Source organism: Xenopus laevis, chromosome 5L (assembly GCF_017654675.1).
Source record: "Xenopus laevis strain J_2021 chromosome 5L, Xenopus_laevis_v10.1, whole genome shotgun sequence".
NCBI classification, from domain to species: domain Eukaryota; kingdom Metazoa; phylum Chordata; class Amphibia; order Anura; family Pipidae; genus Xenopus; species Xenopus laevis.
The window spans coordinates 80,143,998-80,166,893 of NC_054379.1; the positions used below are offsets into that span (position 1 = coordinate 80,143,998).

A 22,896-nucleotide genomic window follows, 5' to 3' on the forward strand; every position below is an offset into this window, starting at 1 on the left:
ATTTGAATATGGAGATATGCCAGGTAATTTGTCTTCAAACATACCACTGAGCTCTCTCTACACTGTTTCCTTTTCTAGAAATCTAGCAGCTAGTCTCAGAGGAATTGCCTTCTGGCAATTTCATTTCTGTATAATATTTAACTCCGAATAACAGACTCGTGTAATTTTCCTGCTTCAGTGATAATGCATCATATTATGATGATGGTAATTTTTGCACTCAAGGGATAGAAAGGTTTGATGTTTATTATCATTTGTGCGGAATTCTGCTTGATTGGGGCATCTATAATAATGATATATCACAACATGTTTTCTTCGTATTATTCTGGGATGGGCTAAGGGATCTACTGGGGGCATATTCAGAGGCACATACCTTCACTGCTAATAGGTTATGGTTGCCTTGGATTGGTGCAGAAGTCCAAAATACAATGTGAAGCATTTTTAGCTAAATCTTTGTTGAGATTTAGTTCTTCTTAGGACACATCTGTATTTTGGGCAATGTGTAGTAAAAATTGAGGTTCTGATTTTTTCTTGAGCACACTGTGGATGAGTAATAAGCTTTTATAACAGTATATAAAGATTAATGGATGAAGTTGTGGTGCACAGAATAAGAAGAAAGACCCCTAATACACATGTGAGCAAAAATAGTAAAGACCTGGACTGATCAGGAATGAATGTGATTGATTGTAATTAGCCAAATGTATTATTAACAAAACTCTTATTAAAGTTTGCATTTCATTGCAAAAGGAAACCATTGCCAGGTATTCCTTGAATGCTGTTTAAACTAAAAGTTATATTTTGGCATAAAATCAGTGTCACATTTGTAATAAACCCATTGTAATGACCAAAGATTACCATGCACAACATAAAGCAGTATGACCTTGTCACTGGCAAGAAGGCACCTCTTAGGTTAGAATGAGAACTGAATGGAGCAAAATACATAGTAACTGCTACCCTATTTAAAGGGGTTGTTCACCTTTTTGTTAACTTTCAATATGATGTATAGAGTGATGTTCTAAGACAATTTGGAATTGGTTTTCACAGCGCCGCGTGTGCCTTCCCAAGTCGATTTTCGTTTTAGCCGGCGGGGGGCAGGGGGAAGGCAGTTCGGGAGATTGTCGCCCCGAAGATGAGAAGATTTCTGCTTGTGTGGCCTGACCCTTAAGGAAGGAAAATAGGTTACAGCACTGTTGAAATAGAATATATTTTAAATGTCCTGTCTTTAGGGTCAGGCCACACAAGATTATAGCCAAAACATGCTTCCATTCTGGTCTGTGAAAGCATATCCAACTGATATTTTATATCTGCTATTTCTTTATTGCACAATTAAAACTATAATACCTATTGATGCCTTGCAATCAGGCCATTACGAGTTATCTTTAGTTCTCCTTGAGCTCATTTAATGGCACGTCATTATCAAACACAGTGCCAACAATCTAAAAATGCCCATTAAAGTAGAAGGAAAGGCTAAAACTAAGTATGTTTTATCAGAAAGCTCTACTGTATATAAATACACCAATAAACCCTCAAAGTAATGCCACTCTGAGTCCTCTGTCAAAAGAAACACCTCATTTATTTCTTTCTATTGTGTACAAATGGGCTTCTGAATCAGACTTCCTGTTTTCAGCATAAACCTCCAGGGCTAGGGCGTGAGCATGCTCAGTTTGCTCCTCTCTCCCTCTCCCTTCCTCCCCTCCCTGCTGTAATCTGAGCCCAGAACTATGAGTGAGCAGGGATAGACTCATGCAGGAAGTGATGTCACACCAAGCTAATAAAGCACCTGCTATCCTAAACAAACAGAGAGAGAGTTTCTAGACCTGTTTACTCATGCATGGTAAAGCAGTCTACAGAACAAATATAGTGTTATTGCTTGTACTATTGTGCAGGCCCGGATTTGCGGCAAGGCATTATGGGGACGTGTGTGTCCCCATTCAATTACACCAGCTGCACCGGTGTTTTTTCGCCAGCGCGCTGGGAAGGGGATGTGTAGGCGGGCACTAGGACCGCGTGGCCTAGGGGCGGCCCACAAAGAAATCCGGCGCTGCTATTGTGGTTAATCTATTGCCAATAAACTGCCTCAGTAGCTTTCCTTCTTTAATGACATTCTGTAGTTTTATGGTGCTAGATATATTGTGCTTGTGTAGACTGGGCGAAAACGATCTAATCTTCTCCATGAATATTTTGTACATACAAGTCAAATGTAAAGGAGGAACATGCTGTACTGTAGTCGGTACATGCATTGGGTCTGTATAAAAGGCAAAATAAATAATACAATAAGGCTTTTAAGTGGAATGCAGCCTGTACTTCCCAGCCCGGTAACTGAAGGTAGTAAGCATGTTAAGTGAGGGAATTTACATTCAGTGATGTCATTTATTTGAAAAACCATGAATTCATAAGAAAAAAATTCAAGCCAGCATATGGCTGAAGTTTATTACTCTTTTAATAAAAATCTTTGGTGGCAGGCTCATGTTGAGGCATATTCTGTCATATATGATGTTAAGAACAAGGAGTGCAGAGGATAATTACTTCTAAAGCCTGCTGGAAATTGCTGAATAGCTCAATTCCTTAAAATTAAATGGGAAATTGAGATGACAGCTGTTCCTAAGTCTTTGTCCTGATTAATGAACCCATGACAACAGGCAATCAGCAGTTACATTTGTTTTAATATAGTATGAATAAAAAAAACCCACAAACTTAAATATTGCCTGCTGAGGGTTTCTGGATCAGGGTAAATATCTGACCATGTTACTACATAAACCCCAGGCCTCTATTTATTAAGATAGGTGAAATTTGCACTAGTACAGTGACGAGGAGCAGCATACAGGAATTATTTTTAATTGTCTAGTAGTGCTTCTTCTTAATTAAATTATGGAATAGGGTTTAAATGGTTCCCATAGATTACTGGACTGAAGATAACATTCATTATATGTAAGCAGCATACGTATAAGTACAAATATGGTTCATCGGGTAAATAGTTGAAGCCATCATTACAGCTGAAGGTACATATTCTGTTACAGAGTTCTCTTTAAAAGGGATTGTTCACCTTTGAGATAACTTTTAGTATGATGTAGAGACAATTTTGAGACAATTTTCAATACGTTTTCATTTTTTATTATTTGTGGTTTTTGAGTTATTTAGCTTTTTATTCAGCATCTCTTCAATTTGAATCTTAAGCAATCTGGTAACTAGGGTCCAAATTACCTTAGCAACATGCATTGATTTGAATAAGATACTGGAATATAAATAGTAGAGTGCCTGAATATAAGGATCATTAATAAAAAGTAACAATAACAATACATTTGTAGCCTTACAGAGCATTTGGTTTTTTTAGAAGGGAGTCAGCAAGGCCCATTTAAAAACTTCAAAGTGTCAGAAAAAGGTAAACAACTATAAAACTATAAAAATAAATAATGAAAACCATTAAAAATTCACCACTACTTTAATGACTTTAACATTACCAGTTTCTGGAGGTTAAACAGAATCAGGCAGGTATTGAAGGAGTGAAGCAGCTGCATGTAGCACAACTGTATGTGGTCATGTTTCTTTATATGCCCCAAACTAAACCCTACTACATAAAGCTCAACGGAAAATGCTAAATTGCCTGTTCCATCCATGGGTTGAAACAGGTGCACTTCTAATTGAGAAAACCAAGTTTGCAGTGTAATAAAGAACAAGACCACGGAAATTTGTCTGTGGTTACACCATTCATATTAAAACTGCAGGTTATGTTAAGCATAACTGCACTTATCGTAGAGATCATTATGCGTTGGTGTAGTTTGTTAAAGGGACAGTGTATACCTAAAAACACTTTGCTAAAATTTAATTAAATAGGACTTGTGCTGAAATTTCATTCTGTCTGTAGTTTTAATTTTCCTTAAAAAATCCTTTTCTCTTGTGCCATTCTAAAGCACTAATTTGAAAGTTTGTCTATGTTCACTGAACCCACCAGCACCTTCCTTTATGAGCAGGGCAATTTGTTCAGAGCTTTCAATTTACCATTAAACAAACAAACAAACAAATCCCTCCCTTATCTAAGCAGCAGCCTTTGATCAGGTTATTATTAGGGGCTACTCAGTAGACTGGTAATTATTTTCATCATCTCCATTGTTGAAGTTCTTTGTGACTAGAAGTGACAGGAAGTTCTAAAGCGAAACTGGCTCCAAATACTTATTTTGTGCCAGAAATAACAGAAACATAGATATTTCTTAATTAAAACAATAGACAAAAAGTATGTTCTGCACAAGCCCTAATCACTCAGCTATTGTTGAAAAAGGATGTATGCTCTCCCTTTATAGTTGTATGAGGTTACTGCATACCATTAGGAACTACATAAAAGGGAATCTAAACCCAAAAATATAACATTTTGCCTACTTAAAAAAAATGTGTGGAAGTGGTGGAATCCACAAAAACTGCAATATACATGTTACAAGGCCTCCACTGCTGCATTATCTCACATTGACTTTTTTCTAGCTACAATTGAAATTTTTTAATGTCAAGATACTACTCTGTGCCTGCTCTGATCATGTCCCAGTGACTTAATGTGGGTGCAACCCCAAAAACCAGGGTGCACTATGGTGACCCACTTTGAAATGGATACAACATCCGTGGATAATGAAAGTAATTCCTACTTTGCGGCAACAATAAGCGAGCGTAATGAGCGTTCTGTGTCTGACTTGTTTGTGTCTGCTGGATGCTGGTAAGGCCTTTATAAGGGGCTCACTCTATCTCTTTGATAAAAGGGGAACTATCACGAAAATGAAAATGTAATATAGGCTTCTAAATACAATCAATTTAAAAATTCTGTACCGTTTCTGAATAATGATAATAATGTTTATCTTTACTATTTCTCTCTCAGCATCTGTATCTCCTCATTCTGTCTTCATGCAGCGATTGGGTGTCAGGTGAATGATCCAATATATCTTATGGGGGGCGGTTGCTTTCCTAGCAGATGAATTAGAGCTCATTCAAATAAATAACTGATTCCAGTACAAAACAAAATAACTGCCTTTTGCACAAATTCTGCATGTAGAGAGACATGATGTCTGGTGATTTTAATAGAGTGAGCTCTAATATATCTTCTAGGCAAAAGGAGCCCCACTATAGGATATATTGGATCTAACTGCCAATGAATATCTGACCTGCATGAAGAGAGAATGAAGAGAATTAGATGCTGAGAGAGAAATATTAAAGATAAACTTGATTATTTCAGAAACAGTATTTAGTTGACTTATTTCAGTATGATGAAGCTTATATTAAATTTTCATTTTCGCGATCGTTCACATTTAAATATGCTAGACAACAAACTGAATCAGATATAACACAAGCTCTGGCTGACTCCCAGTCCACTGACACTATTATCAGAATGGTAGAAGCCCAACAGGAGTTAGGGAAGCTGCTAGAAATTTTAGCAAAGAGGGCAGTCCAACCTACAGTAATTCACACTGTGTATGGTAATAATGTTCATCTAATTACTAAACAGCGAGGGCCAATGCCAGCTCTATATATGCTGCTCCTCCCTTTGCAACAATTTTCAGAGCTGACAGAATACTTACAGTTGGGCTAATGTCACATGGGGATGAAACTCGGTCTACTGAAAAATGTAGGCCGAGAATCAGTCCCTATGCTGGATTAAGCCCTTTACTTTTCCTGCAACCAGATCCATTACGTTGGCCTGGGTGCAGGCACACGGAGTGGTTTTAGGTGCAGAAATGCACACTTTCATATTCATATAACTGTTGAAAATACATAATAAATATTTATTAGAAAATTGCTCAGCATTACAATTTGTTTCATTAGACAAATTTATTTTTGTAATTACATCCCATTTTAAAATTAGGCTTCTCAGTTTGGGGGGTGCGTATGAAAAATGCAGTGTGCAAGTCCAGTAGTAAAAGTTTGCAGACCTGCTTTCCTAAATGTACGAAAAGGAAAGTCTGCAAACTCCTCTGTTGAGACCTTAAATTTTATTGCACTGGGGATTATGAGTTGGAAAAACACAGAATGACAGAAGTAAATTATAAATGAAACTGCACTTGGATGGGAAGCCTATATGGCAAAGGATTTTATGACCTCATGTAACTAACTGATAAACAGTTATGTGTACAGATTCCTGTTGACTTTCATGTTTCTGTATACAGATTGTTTGTAGGGACACAGTCATTAGAATAGCAGCTGGTTGCATACTTATGGGAAAATTATATTTCATGATGGAACACACAGTAAAATAAAATACATTCTACATTTGTTTTTTCATCATTTACAGAATATTTTTTCTTATACATTACTTCCTTCATAGGGAACCTGTACAGTGATTTACAGTATAAAGCACAGAGAGAAAGTGATAAGTGCTAAGAAAATTGTTAACCCCCCTCCCCCAGCTTTCTCTTAATACATGTTGTTACAAATTGTCAGCAGTCTTGAGGCAGTTAGTTTCATGTCACATATGCAATAAATCATTTTAAAATTGATAAATGCATCCCTTCCATAACAATCTAATACGAAGGCTCTTTCTTTGCCATCAGCTAACATGCTAATTAGGTGGGCGTGTCTATTATGTTACAGAGTCATTCTGTTATTGGGAAATTAAATTCTGACTCATTTGCTGTAACAAGTATCTGGTTAATATGTGGTTTAATTAGCAAAAGTATAGGAGGATAGCATTACAAATTATACATCTGTCCTCTACAAATTACAAATAAAAAGTGCTTTGCATTAAGTGTTAGAGCTAGCAGGAAAGCATGCCAGTTGCTCTTTGGATTTCACTTAAATTCTTGGAAATTATCTACATGTCTGTAAACTACGAAAAATAGTAACAAACATATTTTTTAGATGACTGGTTTGTCACATTAAGTTTAAAACTCTGTGTATGACTACCATATAATTATTATAATTGTTGTTAACATTATGTTATTTGTAAATTTGCTGGCTGAAAGAGAGGGATTTCTATTCCTACCTATACAACTGGAACTTGCTTGTTCCCTGAAATCACTCAAATAGAGTAAGTTCTGCACAAAAAATAGTTTTCCTAGTTCCAACCTGCAGCTCACCATTTTTAAGACAGATAATGGAAAAGCTGCAGCTTCTAGATGATTTTGGATTTCAGCACCTAAGATTGGGAGTGCCAGTTGCCTTTTGATGCTCTGGGGATGATTTTGTGCCTAAGCACTCAAGGAGATGAATTTGGCTTATTATGTAGCCCTAACACTGGTAGTGACCTACATCCCCAGTAATGCTATTTTAGTCATCTGATAATATAATAACTTGGATGACATTGCATCTGCTGTAGAGAAAATTCCAAGGCTTGATAAAGGGCCCATGGGGCCTGAAATATTGCCCTTTGTACATGTGTACAGTATATGGGTTAAATACCTTACAACTGATTAGTGTGCTACTGGATATTCTCTGCTGCATTATTGACCACTTACCAATAGTTAAGTGGTCTTCTGGATTAGTACCTGCCCCTGCGCCAGAGCGCATGTTAAGGACAGAAGGACAGCTCTCCGATCACTGGGACAAGGGGACAGGTTGAAGTATAGTGCCTTGGGCAGGACTGGACCTAAATACAGCCCTGAATGTAGTTTACACAAAGTATGAGTCCCACAAAATAGCAAGAATTCTATAAAATAGAAGGGCACAGTTTCCGATTTGATTCATGTTTACACCCACATATTTACTGAGACAAACAGTTGAGATATTTTTGTTCGATGACTGGAAATTATTTGTCAAGCTGTTTTCTTTTTCCTGCTTTGATATAAACAAAACTGAAATGTGTCTATTGTGAGTAATTCCATCCTGGATTATTTTCATAATGTAACTTGTCTGACACAAAGCAAGAGTGGGAATGAGCAGCAGTCACATCACCACAAAGAAAATATTTTGCCTTCTGGAGTAAATATACCATTTTACCATTCTTAGAAGAATCTGCGTTACTGACTATAAAGAGCTAGAGGTACCTGTATAGCATGTGCCTGCTATTACACGACTAATGATGCATTGTGAGTAAAAATTGGGACCATTTCAGTGCATTTTTTTGCTTTGTAATGACATATATGTCATTATGGTACTGTAAAATCTGGTGGTCTAGTGGGGATGCCCACACCTGCTTCTTCACCATGATACCGCTTCCTTGTTTGCGTGGCTTGGATACCTTCGGCTGTCTTCTTCGCGTCACATCATCGCAGTTGGAATTGAAATATTTAAAGGCGCAAATGTCTTATTCCCATTGCCCAACATAAAGGTCTATTCCTATAGTTCCTGGGTTCACTTCTCTAGTCTATTCTTGTTCCTGACCCTTGCCTGTTCCTGACTCTGCCATCCTGCCACCTGTACCGACCTCTGCCTGTATATTGACTATTCTCTGGATCCCGATTTTGTACCATGCTACTGTTTGTTTTGACCTCGGCCTTTGGCCTCAAATTCTCTTTTGTTATCTGTTTTGGTGCTGCGTTGCCCGTCTGGTATTGACCCTGCCTGCTCATGTCTCGGTGACTGCTCCCCCGTTCTTTCCACATATATTTGTTTCCCTAGCCTGTTCAGATCTCTCTCCTTGGTCCTTTCACATTAAGTCCTGCAGAATCTGAGTAGTGGAGGACTGCTCCCGAAGCCAAATAAGGTTGGTATAGGCAGAAAAGTGAGCCGTGACCGGGTTCTTGGGGTTAGTTCTGAGTTTGAGATACCTTACGTTACAGGTACAAAAGAATTGTTTATACAGATTGCATAAAAATATCAGTACAGGATTCAAAGAGTGTCCTGTTTAATAGAGCTTGCGATCTATCAAGTACAATTTGAGATAGAAGTGGCAGGAATGGGCAAGATCAGTGTGAAGGCGAGGACAGAATCAGATATAACACCGAGGCACCAGGCCTGGGGAGTGGGGATAATAATGGAGTTATCTGAAAACTCATTATCCAGGAATTATGGGAAGACCATTTCCCATAGATTCCATTTTCATGAAATAACATTTCCTTTTTCTCTGTAATAATGAAACTATAGTGTGTACTTGATCTCAACTATGATACAATTAGTCCTTATTGAAGGCAAAGCAATCCTATTGGGTTTAATTAGTGTTTATATGTTTTTTTAGTTGACTTAAGGCATGGAGATCCAAGTTACAGGTATTGAGATATTGTGGGTGTTGGATGGCTATAGGTTTGCCCACCAACTTGTATTTCACTGACCTGTATATTAAAGGCCTAGGTGGTAGGAGTCCAGTACTACAAAGTTACTGGCAAACGTTCTACCCTTGATCTGCCCCAATCTTACCTTCTGTGTTAATGCAAATTTAATTTAAAGGTAAAGGTTGTGCTGGCAAAGCAATTAGAAATTGCTGACCAAAACAAGAAGAGAATTGCTCGTTTCAGTTTTAGTTGGGAGAGGATAAAAAAAATCCTTTATCTGATTTGCCCTGCTATTCAGTAGTAAAATATCTCATGCAGATTTCTTGCTCTAAAAGGAAATGTTTTACTTTCACATGGAAGAAGCTATTAACAGACATATATGATGGTGGCTTATTTAAGTGTAGAAGAAATCTTATATCTTACATTGTTTTTCTGATAGACGAAGTTGCATTCTCTCTCTGCAAACGATCTGCCTTAATTCAAAGAATATAGTAGAAATAGATTTTTTTTTTGCACTAAATTTTAGCAGTGAAAACATGTACATGGCTGTAATTTATTAATGGAACGTAAGAACATGCAATCCATAAAGACTTTTATTTCCAAATATTTAATAGTAAACCACAGAGTTTGTAGTGTCCAATACAAAACACTTACTAATTCAAAATATTATACACTTCCCACTGTGTGCAATATCAGATATAACAAAAGGCCTTATGAGAAGAACTGGGGGAGGATGCAAATGCATTCTAGAACTCTCCAGGGGTAAAATATGGCCCCTTTTGAAAATGGGTCTTTATTCAGAAAGACGGGAAACAGAACTGTTTCAATAATATATATAAAGCATATTTTAGAATAAAAATTGAACACTTTGTTTTTAGGGGTGTAACAAGGAGTCTGTGGATGGCAGTGCTAAAACAGTAACTATCCATTTTTTAATCCACCTTTATGTACTGACATTGCTAAATCACTGTAGGTGAAATTATGTCCAGATACCACCACACTGCATATTGATTACTTGATTTAAATTAATATTAAACAATCATCCATTAAAAATACATTTTAATTTAAAATTTTAAAGTTTTCCAGTTCAGTCCATAAAAATTGGGGTTCATTGGCTATGTAGCCTGTGCCAATCTGCAACCTGTGACCCGCAACCTGAATTTTTAGCCACTTGGATTTGCTACAAGACCTGAACCACAACTGCCTTATCCTCAAGCCATTGACCACTATTAAACAGGAAGTGCTGTTGCTGCAAACTGGAAGTGACATCATCAGAATAGGAGGGACAGGAAAAATTTAAAGGAGTGCAATATAGATAAGATAAGAAATAAGATGAGACAGACAACCTGATCTGCATCTATATTTGGACCCGAAATTCCTACCTGTAACTGTAAATGCAGGTGTCATGTAGCTGTTATCTTGTTACCTTCCTGTTGTTCTGTTGTTTGGCTGCTGGGGGTTAAAGTGGGGGGGGTGAAATCACTCCAACTTGCAGTGCAGCAGTAAAGGGTGACTAAAGTTTATCAGATCACAAGTTACATGACTGAGAGCACTTGGGGTCCTAAAGACCTCAATACACGGGCCAATAAAAGCTGGCGACAGACCGAATCGGCAGCTTATTGGCCCGTGTGTGGGGCCAACCGACGATATCTCGATCGGGCAGGTTAAATATGCTAAGTGGTCCTGCGATCCGACTGCCCATATCAGACCCATTCTGATCTGATCGTTGGGCCCACTTCAATGTGGGCCAAATCGCCAAACTAGCGGATCTCCACGTTTATGGCCAACTTAAGAGTATGTCTAGCCCCATTACAGATTTTAAAATCAAGTATAAAAAGTCTGTTTTCTCTTTTGAAAGTGGATTTCAATGCAGGATTACTGGAGGAGCACTATTAACTGATGATTTTTGTAAAAAAGTATGTTTTCCCATGACAGAATCCCTTTAAATCATCTGAATAATAAGACTATGGTCAGATATGTCACCTGAATTAGGTTGCAAGCTGTGTGGGGTTAATATTTTCTGTACCTGAATAACTCTGCTCAATGTTTTGAATGTGACAATAATATGTAAGCATGTTGTATTGGTGTGGATGTGCATGTATAGAGGATTTAACAGCCTCAAAATGAACAGCTAAACAAAATTACAAAATGCAAAAATGCAGTCCAATTGTGTGATATTTTGTTAGCACTATATAAACAAATTATAACAATATGCTGAGGCTTCTGCCAAGGCCAGCTCTATATTTATACATACATAGATGTTACAGATGGAGCAAACGTCTCAAGCAGCAGCCAACTGCTGCTCCATATGTATGTTTTTTTTCTCTTTTAAACATGATTTTTTATTATTGTGGTAAACTAGGTGCTAATTCAGGATATTACCTGTAGTATTTTCCATGTTTGTTGGCTTTAGAGCTGTTGAGTGCCTTAGGGTTTTATTTTGCAAATAAAAACATGTTAACATGTTAGTCAAAACATGTTAACATGTTATTTAGTTTTTTTTGATTGGCAGTTCTTTTGGAATTGGACATTTGGATATTCATAAGCCTGCTCTTTGGTTGTTTATGGAAACAGAGGGCTCTTCGAAATCAGCATAAATATTTCAAATTGTATTGTCTTCATACATATTTTGGAAGGAAATTGACAATAACTGCAGTGTTTTCTGTAAGTAAGCCTCTATAAGAAATATGTGACTTTCCTTCTTATGAAAAGATCCCGAGTCAGATTATTTGTTGCTGTGGACAATTAATCCACAGAAGCTACTGTATTAGTATAACATTTTATTTACTCTCCTTTTTAGTAAATTGTTTTCATGAAAAAAAGATTGGTCTTGGTAACTGCACCTATTGGGATAGGTTTGCCTATCCTAATAAACAGGACCTGGGGTTTTCTGGATAAGGGGTCTTTCCGTAAATGGGATCTCCCTACTTTGACTGCTATAAATGATGTAAACATTAACAACCAATAGGACTGTTTTGCCTACAATAAGGATTTATTATATCTTAGATGGGATCAAGTTACTGTTTCATTATTACAAAGATAAAGCTAATTATTTTTAAACATTTGAGTAATTTGATTATAATGGAGTCCAGATGGCCATCCTGTAATTAGAAACTTTCTAGATAAAGGGGTTCCAGATAAAGGGTACCTGTAGTATTATTTCCTACAACAGATCTATTGAAAGGACCTTTCATGATTTCTAAGCATAATACCTATGCAATGAAGCATAATAAAAAAATGTACAGCTCTGATACTTGTTAAGTGTGCAGTTACCTCTGGAGACTTATTGTTTTTTATTCATTACAAAAGCTAACCCTTTTACAAATTGGGGGGCAGATTTATCAAAATGTGAGTTTGGATTTTCATAAATAAAAACTCACACATGTTTTGTCCATTCCTATGGGATTTTTATAGCATATTTATCAAATGGTGAGTTCTAACTCACCCACTGCTAAATACTTTTAAAAATCTCATAGGAATCAATAGGTGAGTTTTTATTAATTAAACTTTAATCTCACATTTTGATAAATCTGCCCTTAAGAGTGCTCTTATGTGTACAGATTAATTACAGGTGCACTTAAGATGGCCATAGAGGTTGAGATTTTTAAAAGATCAGATCCTGATCGTGAGACCACGATCTTCTCAGAATGATCGTACGATCGTATGAATTTACCATCAACTAAAAAGACCAATTTGCCAGGAAAACAAAGGGGAGCTGCCTGCTTGGCCCTGCAAACATAGATAGATTGCACTGGGACCGACAAAGATTTTTTGACCTGGCAGATCAATTTCCTGACAGATGTCGGCCGAAAAATTGTAAGATGTACGATCGTTCGAATCCCACTAACCGCACGATAATTTTGAAGGATTGGTCGGACTTCCCTAAAATCGGTCGTTTGGCAAGAAGAATCGTCGCGTCTATGGGGAGCTTTACCCCATGCATCCCATCTGTATGACTAAAACAGGTATTCTTTCAAATAAAAAGTGTTAAGGGTATGTTCAGCAGCTGGTTCATTTTAGCATTAGCCAGTCATAGTGAAAACTGTATTTCTTCTTAATATTGTGTTTTTCAGTACACTACAGAAAGGCCTTATGAATGGATTTACCATATGCCATTGATGTATGACAATAGGAGTAAAATAATTGTTCTGAAGTTTATAGTTCCAGAAGGCATTATCTGTCATGAGTTTTGTAATAACCCCTTGCTGCTGCTTCTTGGGACAAAGTCATTTTTTTTGTTCTTTTTATCATTTCTTTGTGGTAGAGCTGTTATATAATATGGCAAGGGCATGATTTGTCTCAAATAACAGTAATCTGTAATATGAAATCTAGCTCTATCCCCCAAACCATATTTTGTATAATAAAAGAAACTGTAATTTTAGCCAGTTTTCATTATTCATTGGTTATACATTTCAAGTGGCTTTAAAGTTATTTTTAAATGCAGCGCAGTGCAATATGTTGGTGCTCTAAAAATACATGTTAATAATAATAATAATATAACCCTTTTTGATACCAGAATTTGAATCGACGTACCTGAAGCTTGCAAGCCTGATAATTTTTTAGTTTAAGGGCTAAGCTCCACAGGAGATTTTTTTAGGATGTTGCTGGAAGGAAAAAAGTCATCCTACAAGTCAGATATACAGTATTTGCATGGATCAAAATATATTGGGACTGCTACAAAAATCTGATATGTCCATCCGACACAACTGTTAGATGTGAGGACTGCATGCTGCGAGATAAAATCTGATGCTGTCTAACTGACTTTCTTTTCCATTGAAATAAATTGAGGGGGTTATTTACTAAGCCTCGAATTTATCTGGTCAGACTTTTATAGGGCAAAAATTAGAATTTTTAGTGAAAAAAAAATAGATTTTTTTTTGAGATTCCCCCATGCAGCAAAAAAACTGAATCTGAAAATCTACCATCTCAGACCTATTGAGGTCCTGTATAAGTCAGTGGGAGAGGCACCAATCTCAATTTGAAGTTATTGCCAACAAATCTGAAAAATTTGGGGTCTCAGGCAAAAAACCCGAAAAAAATCAATCGATACGGGGATAACCCCCTAAATGTTGGATGTAGATGCAGAACAAACAACACCATCCGACTTTATCTTATCCGACTTAACATTAAAGCTGTGGGGATCAGATTTCGTAGGATCCTGCAAATTTTGTGCTGTTCTGTGGTGTTGTGTAGTGTTGGATGACAATATCAGATAAAGTCTTGACGCACAAAATATGATCAAAATTTCCCGTGTAGCTTTACCTTAAGAGACAGAATCAGCAGTTTTTAATTGCAAATACATATAACTTTAAAATCATTGAAAATGTTTAATGAATGTATTCTGGAAAGTTGCTTATAATTACATTTTCCTTCAAAATTTTATTTTTGGATTTTTATCCCCTTTAATAAAGCAAAAAACAGATGCTTCCTGTGAAAGACTGCTTTGTAAATTTCAGAGATAGACCCTTATTGGAACCCATACTCAGAATGTTCCTCTTGTTGAGCATGGGGGTCACTTCTGTCGTCATGTTATGAACTTCTCGTGACCCGTCTCTCATGCACATGTATAGATGCCTCATTAAGCATACAGTGTGGTAGTTGTTCCATTCCCTGATCTGCCTTTCATTGTGCTCTATGAGATGTACCCACATCTCCCAAACAGTATTTATTATATTCACATTTCCTTGAGGCTCAATACTTTCACTTTATAGAAGAGCTATTGATTTTCCCACACATGGCAGTTTCTTAATGTACATTGTATGGATTTTTCTGTAATTAAAAAAGGGGTTATTGCAAGAAATGGATTTTCTTCACTATAGCCACAAATGTGCACTGGAACCTTTTTATCCCAGTTATATGCACAATGTAAACACCACTGTAGAAAACATTAAAGGCAATAATAGAAAGCGTTATATATTGTAAGGCATATCAACAACCCTGTCAGAATACTGGAGTCAATGGAAATCATAGGAAAATTGTACTTGCTGACTTACCGTATGCTGGGCATACATTTAAAGATCCGCTCATTTGGTAATGTCAAGGAGCAGATTTATCCACAATATTCCCACTTTGAGGTAAATGCAGGCCGTTGGGATGAGAACCACATCAACCTGCCGATGTGGGCCCTCACCCTAATGGGATCTTTAACCATGCTCAGTCAATATCTGACTGATTTTCGTCCAGATATTGGTCAGGCAGGCCCTTCGGAGGAACCCATGCACTGGGAAGTAAGCCGATGGAAGGACAAATCACCCATGTATAGAGACACCAATCTGTCATATCACATAGAAAATTTGGGCTTTTGTATCTTGTATAAATATTTCTTAGGTATACCGTATATACTCGCGTATAAGCCGAGTTTTTCAGCACCCAAAATGTGCTGAAAACTCGACCTCGGCTTATACGCGGGTCATACGCCAATCCCTCACCGGATCCCTCACCTCCCTCTCCCATATATACTCCGTATATACGCCAATCCCTCACCGGATCCCTCACCTCCCTCTCCCATAGCGCATCAGGACTCTGTGACTGACTGTCACGATCGCCGCCCGGAGCAGGTCCAGGAGCTCCGGGCGGCGCGTCCTTCCCTGCCGGCGTCCTTCCAAAATGGCGGCGCCCATGGCCGCCACGTGGGTAGAGGCGCCGGCGCCGCTACCCACGTGGCGGCCATGGGCGCCGCCATTTTGGGAGCGACGCCGGCAGGGAAGGACGCGCCGCCCGGAGCTCCTGGACCTGCTCCGGGCGGCGATCGTGACAGTCAGTCACAGAGTCCTGATGCGCTATGGGAGAGGGAGGTGAGGGATCCGGTGAGGGATTGGCGTATATACGGAGTATATACGGTATTTGAAAGAAAATAACCCCTACTTTCAGCACCTGGGTGTGTCATTAGTAACTCCTCACTTCATTGATATTCATAGGCTCACAAAATGGGGTGTGGGGACCAGGGCCCTTTTGTATAAAGTGTTGTGTTATTTCCCAGCACCCACTGCTAGCCCTGTATTCTATATGGATTATCTTCTCCCTACAGGAACCAGCATGGCAGCACCAACTGCTAAACAGGGGCTTATTTATAATAATGGGATTATTGGACCCCCTTCCCCCATCCAGGCCATATTCTCCTAGAAGAGTTTGTGACCAAAATAAGCAGAGGAATTTCAAAGCTCTTGCTGCGGACTGTAAACATTTACATGTGTCCTGCACACTGTTGGGGCCGCAGAAGGAGCCTCGTATGTAGTTGCTGCATCTTTCCATCTCTCTGCCCCTGGTTGAGTTATAAGTTATTTTACTGTGACTGGTGTGCTTACAATTTTTTTTTTTTAAACTGTGGGCAGGCCTACCTTTCATTGTTATTCAGTGGGTGCAGGTACAGATTGATTTTCAATCAGCCCCTAGGCTTATACACGAGTCAATAAATTTTTCCAGTTTTCTTAGGTAAATTAGGTACCTCGGCTTATACACGGGTCGGCTTATACACGAGTATATACGGTACCTTTAAACAGAGCAGTGTAAGACCGATATTGGGTTAAAAGTTCACTTCTTGGCAGCACATATCCAAAATATATATATATATATATATATATATATAATTGTTTTTTAAAGGACAAGGAATAAGGATAACACCCTTGGACCGTGGGTTTGCTACAAGCTTCTTACTTATATGTAACTTTGTCTTCTTCTTAATTTAGTCAGAATCCAAAGTATTCAGAGCAGGGCAGTTTCTTAGAAACCTAGAGACCATTGCTGCCTATTTTTCTGATAACTGTTCAGTGGTTAGGACATGTGTACTTTTTCTTTTATGTCTGTTTATATTCCATAGTAACCACTTTATATAAATCTCCTCAGTCTAGATTCTCTTCTCTAGGGAATGTTACATTACAGGGTCGAACCAGTTTTATATTCCTTATGAACCCTTATTTACCTTTTTACAGATAAATATGCTTAAGATGATATATAAAATAAAATATACATATTCATTAGCACATCTTCCAAATATTTATCTTGAATGCAGTGATCGGCTCTCTGCACACAGATTGAAAGTGATATCACTTCAGGTGCTCTAATGTGTGCAATTTACTATGTGCAAGTCAGTTGCCAATACACACCAGAGAAACGCCTCCTGAAGGCTGGTGCTATATTCTGGGATTCCTTGCATATGTGTTCCTTGCATGCATCCCATCAGAAAAGTCTGAATAAGCATTTTGGCATTAGGAACATATATTGGTGCAGGTACATACATAATTACATGAGATAGTGAATAGAGCTTGGGCTGATGGTTCTTTTTTTGTCTTATTTTAATCATGAAAAATCAATGCTTTTTGATATTTCTTGAGCTAAACCGGGCGAGATTGAAGCCAATCCATTTTTCCCCTTGTGAGATGAATTATCAGAGCTCAGATAATCCCTCTGCATAGCAGACTTCTGTTTATGTGTGCACTTGTGATCTATCGACCTTACAAGAACCAAACATGGGGCAGCTGCAGTGTCCCTGGAAAAGATTTATTCATTAGACCCATCCTGAAAAGCGGGGCTATGTTGGTTCCTTTAAAGGGGAACTAAACTCTAAAATAGAATAATTCTAGAAATGCTGTATTTTGTATACTAAACATAAACATGAATATACTGCACCAGAAGCCTAATAAAACAAATGATTTATGCTTTCAAAGTTGGCCACAGGGGGTCAGCATATTGTAACTTTGTTAAACATCTTTGCAAGACCAAAACTATGCACATGCTCAGTGTGGTCTGAGCTGCTGCTTAGGGATCGTCATAATTTATCAAAACAGCACAAGTCAAATAATATCTGCCAGAAGCTGATACAGCAAAACTGATTAATAATCAGAATATGCAGACTGCAGTGGCTCCTATGTTGTCATGTAATCTAATGTGGATTTTATAGTTTTGTATTGTTTAATACAAACTTTCTCCAACTCTGCAGAACCAGTGGCTGCAACAAAAAAAAACCTCCAAATAGAATCCCAGTTTATCTGTATAAATCTGGCTCCATGATCTTTGTCCCTGCCACTAGAGTTGGAAACATTAAAGGGGATATGCAGACTGCAGTGGGTCCTATGTTGTCATGTTGTCATGTAATCTAATGTGGATTTTATAGTTTTTGTATTGTTTAATACAAACTTTTTCCAACTCTGCAGAACCAGTGGCTGCAGCAAAAAAAAAACCTCCAAATAGAATCCCAGTTTATCTGTATAAATCTGGCTCCATGATCTTTGTCCCTGCCACTAGAGTTGGAAACATTAAAGGGGATATAAAGCAAAAACAAAATTCAATACGAATCTCTACACAGTCGCCGACTGCTCAATAGGGAAAAAACCAAAGCTGTTTGAGTTCTGCATGGCTGGGAAGTAAGGTGAGGGGGTTGCCCCCTGCTGACTGTAAGTATAATTGTTTCCCTGCACAGCAGTTAGGGACTGTCTGAAGTTTTCTATCCACAGCAGTCAGAGCAAGTAAATGAAGGAGGAATTTCACTGCATACAGTCAGGTTTCTGACCGTTCATATTTTTTAATTAAAGTATACAGTATTGGAGATAGGTTTCTTTTTCATTAAAGAAAGTAAAAATGGGATTTTATTTTTTATGCCTTTACATCCTCTTTAAAGAAATATCCAACTGTGTATAGATATTTTTTATGGCTTCTATTGTTTAAGCCCTTTCAAAAGCATTTTACTCTACATTATTAATTTACATGCACCCAGGCTACATTGTTTCTTTTTTGTATGCTCTTCCTTATTTGTAGTTGATGCCATGGTTACAAGTAAAGCAGAAAGGATGAACTATTTATCATCTTGCTAATTTTCTTTCTTATCACTCATTCATTCAATGTATGACAGGTACAGAAAAGAGTATTTAGTAACTGACTGCACAATGTATTTTCTTTCTCATTTTCCAGGCTGAAAAAACAGGATCATCATATATTCAAGCTCATCTTTTTTTTTCGGACACCGTTAGTGACTGTAAATGTGTTGGAGTTGCAGTTTTCTGGTAATTGTCTTTTTTCATTGATAATCAAGGGGGTGGCTTTTGTTCAAGCAAATATAGAATTCAGTGCAGTAAATATAATCTGGAGCACTAAAAGTAATAAATATGAAGAATTTATCTTGCAGTTAAATATATGAAGTCAAATGTTGTTGTAGACAATAACATTCCTTATGAATTCTAGTCTTTAAATGAATTTACAAAGGGATAAGTCTAAAAAGGTGTATAAGCAAATTTGCATTTCTATAGATTAGGTTTAGTAGTGATATGAAAGTAATTAAGGCAAACCATTACAGCAGAAAGAATATCAATATCGCTCTTCTCCTTTCCATTTCCTTGCTGCTATCAGCATTTCAGTGTTTTCAAAGTAGATCTAACCTCTTACAGAGTTTATGCAAACATATTTGAGGATGTGCAGCTCCATTAACTGAAATCTATGCTTCAGGAAAATTGCAGTTACAGTAAATGACATGCAAAAGTATTCAGACCCGTTACTATCTCATTTTCGCAAATAAACGCTACACATTTTATTCTCTCAAATATTTTCATTGCAGAGCACTGACACTCAAAATAAGCTTAGGTCTTTTCTCACTGAGTTATGGCGCACGTGGTGTTTTTTATGGCACATTATTACAAAACTATAATGAGGCTAATAAAACCACCTGTTAGCATTTTCATGCATTTATATCAGCCAAGCATATCTCTAAATTACCAATTATTCATTCTATTCTTCCACAAACCTTTAGACTAATTCACGTTTTCACCAAAACAAATTTTTATCAATCCAAGCTTTGTTAGGTGCATTGGCAGACATAATAATGTAATCATGTAATGTGCAATGACGACAAAGTGTTTGTAGCAATGTAAAATTGAGCACTGTATGTTTATATTGGTAGTGACTTGCACCAAAACGCCTGCAATAAAAGCGTGTTTATTTTTAGCAGATACCTTCAAATTTCTAGGGGGGAAAATGTATTTAGAGCTATATTTGTTGGTTATTAAGGTTGGCCTACCATGGTTTAGACATCTCCAAAATGTTATAAAAGACACAAAATTTGCCCTGGTGCAGTAACCCATATCAACAAATATGATGTTTGTTTTTAAACAGGTAACCAGTTAACGCTGGCTGCTGATTGATTGATCATATATTACTTTACCCCCTCCCAGCTTGTAGTGTAGTTTTATTGCAGCCTATGGAAATTGCTTGCTTCAAAGAAAACGATTTGAAGTAGGCCCACTTCAACCCCAAAAACCTTCAACCACCATTCGGTTGGTCTTTTTGAATTCTAAGTTCGAAGTTTTTTTAACTTCGACCTTTGATAAATCTGCCCCTTAGTGTTCGAATTCAGTTCTTCAAGGAGCAAGGATTTGATGAAATCTGATGTTTACAAAAATAATCCCAAACTAAATCCCTGAATCCTGGGTGAGATGTAGGCAGAATGTCTATTTGTCATTATATTTGTTTCTGCAATTACAGACTGATGTGGGGCTTAAACTAAAAAAGAATCTCAGAATACCAGTGCCTAAGTTTAATGTAAATATATATGATGTTTGGGTGGGGGTGTCAGCTTTTGGGTGGGACCATGGTAACTTAAGTTTCACCGTCCAAAACACTTTTTTCAGTTCAGTTGGTTTCCCCAGAAATAGATACTTTTTTAGTTACTTTCTATTTTCTATTTGTGTCCATTTTATTAATATTAAAGTTCAAAGTTTAGTCTTTCACCTTCAGCAGAATCCTTCAGTTTAATGAAAGGCAGCTTTTATAATTGATATAATAGTTGCTAATATTCCATAGATGCTGCTGAGAAATCAGTTAATGTAGCAAATTGTAAGACTTCAGAATCTGCACCAGGAACAGTAAACTTTAAGTTTCAATTTTGGAAAAAGGGTCAAAACTATAATATGGAAAGCAACTGAATAAAGTCTTAATTTCTGGTGAACAATCTGAAAAAATTGAAATGAAAAAAGTGTTTGGAAGGTGACCATCTCTACCTGCCACATTAAGGGGCACATTTACTAAGCTTGAGTGAAGGATTAGAATGAAAAAAATTTCGAATTTCGAAGGTATTTTTTGGCTACTTCGACCATCGAATTGGCTATTTCGACCTTCGACTACGACTTCGAATCGAACGATTCAAACTAAAAATCGTTCGACTGTTCGACCATTCGATTGTCAAAGTACTGTCGCTTTAAAAAAAAATTGACTACCTACTTCGCCACCTAAAACCTACAGAGCACCAATGTTAGCCTATGGGGTCCTTCCCCATAAGCTTTTCTTCTGATCAAAGGAAAATCGTTCGATCGATGGATTAAAATCCTTTGAATCGTTCGAACGATTTTTCGTTTGATTGTTCGATCAAAGTAAATGCGGTAAATCCTTCGACTTCGATATTCGAAGTCGAAGGATTTTACTTAGATGGTCGAATATCGCGGGTTCATTAACCCTCGATATTCGACCCTTAGTAAATGTGCCCCCCCCCCGTCTTGGCAATGCAGAGAATAGTAGGCAGTATCACACAAAAGGTACATTCAGTTATTTTATTCAATTGGGCTAATTTACACAGAAGGAAATTATTTTATACATACCATTTGATAACAAGCTGATAATTTCTCACTTTGACAAAATATTAATGCTCAGTGAAAATATGTGGCAATTAACGGATCAAATTGTACAGGTATGGGATCCTTTATCCGGGAAAACTCTGAATTACAGAAAGGCAGTCTCCCATGCAGACTCCATTTTATACAAATAATCCTACTTTTTAAAAATGATTCCCTTTTTCTCTGTAATAACAAAGTAGTAGCTTGTACTTTATCCAAACGAAGATATAATTAATCCTTATTTGAAGCAGAAAAAACGTAATGGGTTTTTTAATGTTTACATAGTTGTCAAGTAGACTTAAGGTAAGAAGATACAAATCACGGAAAGACCCATTATCCGGAAAGTCCCAGGTTCCAAGCATACTGGATAACAGGTCCCATACCTGTATTACCTCTCAAATATATGCAATTTAGAAATTGTGTTTAAGACATGAGGAAAATGTCCCGAAAGTTAGAGGCAGATTTATCCTCCTTCAGTAGGCTTTACACTTTCTTGACAATCATGAAAACATTTAGTACTATTTAAACTGCTGTGGCATGGGTGTGCATTTACACACTTTTTAAACGCAAGTGATTTGACCAGTGCAATATTGAGCTACGATAGGTGCAGCATTCAACGATGGCTCTTTCCTCACCTCAAGACAGGCGTTGGATACAGGACTCACATCCACCTGAGCATGCTTCACTTTGTACCTCATACAAAAAGTAGGCACAACAAACTTGGAGCACAGTGCAAGTATATTTAAGTACCATTAGGCACACTTAGCCATAAGACAAGGGGGCAACCTCAGTGTGTGTCAGGTTACCAGGGGCTGCAAAAATGGAAATTATGGTCTTCAAGTGTTGTACTGTGCTCTCTGAGATGCACATGTCTCCTCTTCCTGCTACTCTGGCATAAAAGACATAGGGGCAAATTCACTAAAGGTCGAATTTTTAACAGCGAACAGTCCGCCACACTTCACGCCAGTTCATCAGGTGCAAATTCGTTACCAGTATGCTTATTCACTAAAATGCAAAGTTGCGTCTCAGCAGCCGAACGCTGGTGAAGTTTCGCTAACATTAATTCGTCAGCGTGACCATTTCATAGCGATATTTCGATAGCTTTTAATTCTTCAGAGTGAAACTTCATTATTACTCTTAGGTTACTTTGAATAGGGCAGGTACATATAGGTCATATGGATGTCTTTATTAGG

The 22,896-nt window shown here is 37.5% G+C and overlaps 1 protein-coding gene across 6 annotated transcripts in view; it reads left to right on the forward strand.

Annotated features, from left to right (window-relative positions):
• The window catches only part of fyn.L (FYN proto-oncogene, Src family tyrosine kinase L homeolog), a 133,400-nt gene that overhangs the window by 17,152 nt on the left and 93,352 nt on the right, over positions 1-22,896 (forward strand). For 4 of the 6 annotated variants that reach the window (XM_018261614.2, XM_018261613.2, XM_041562056.1 and 1 more), the window contains exon 2: positions 19,017-19,108. The exons of 1 other annotated variant lie outside the window; for it this stretch is intronic. The gene's annotated coding sequence lies outside the window, so the exon portion shown is untranslated. 6 annotated transcript variants of the gene reach the window in all.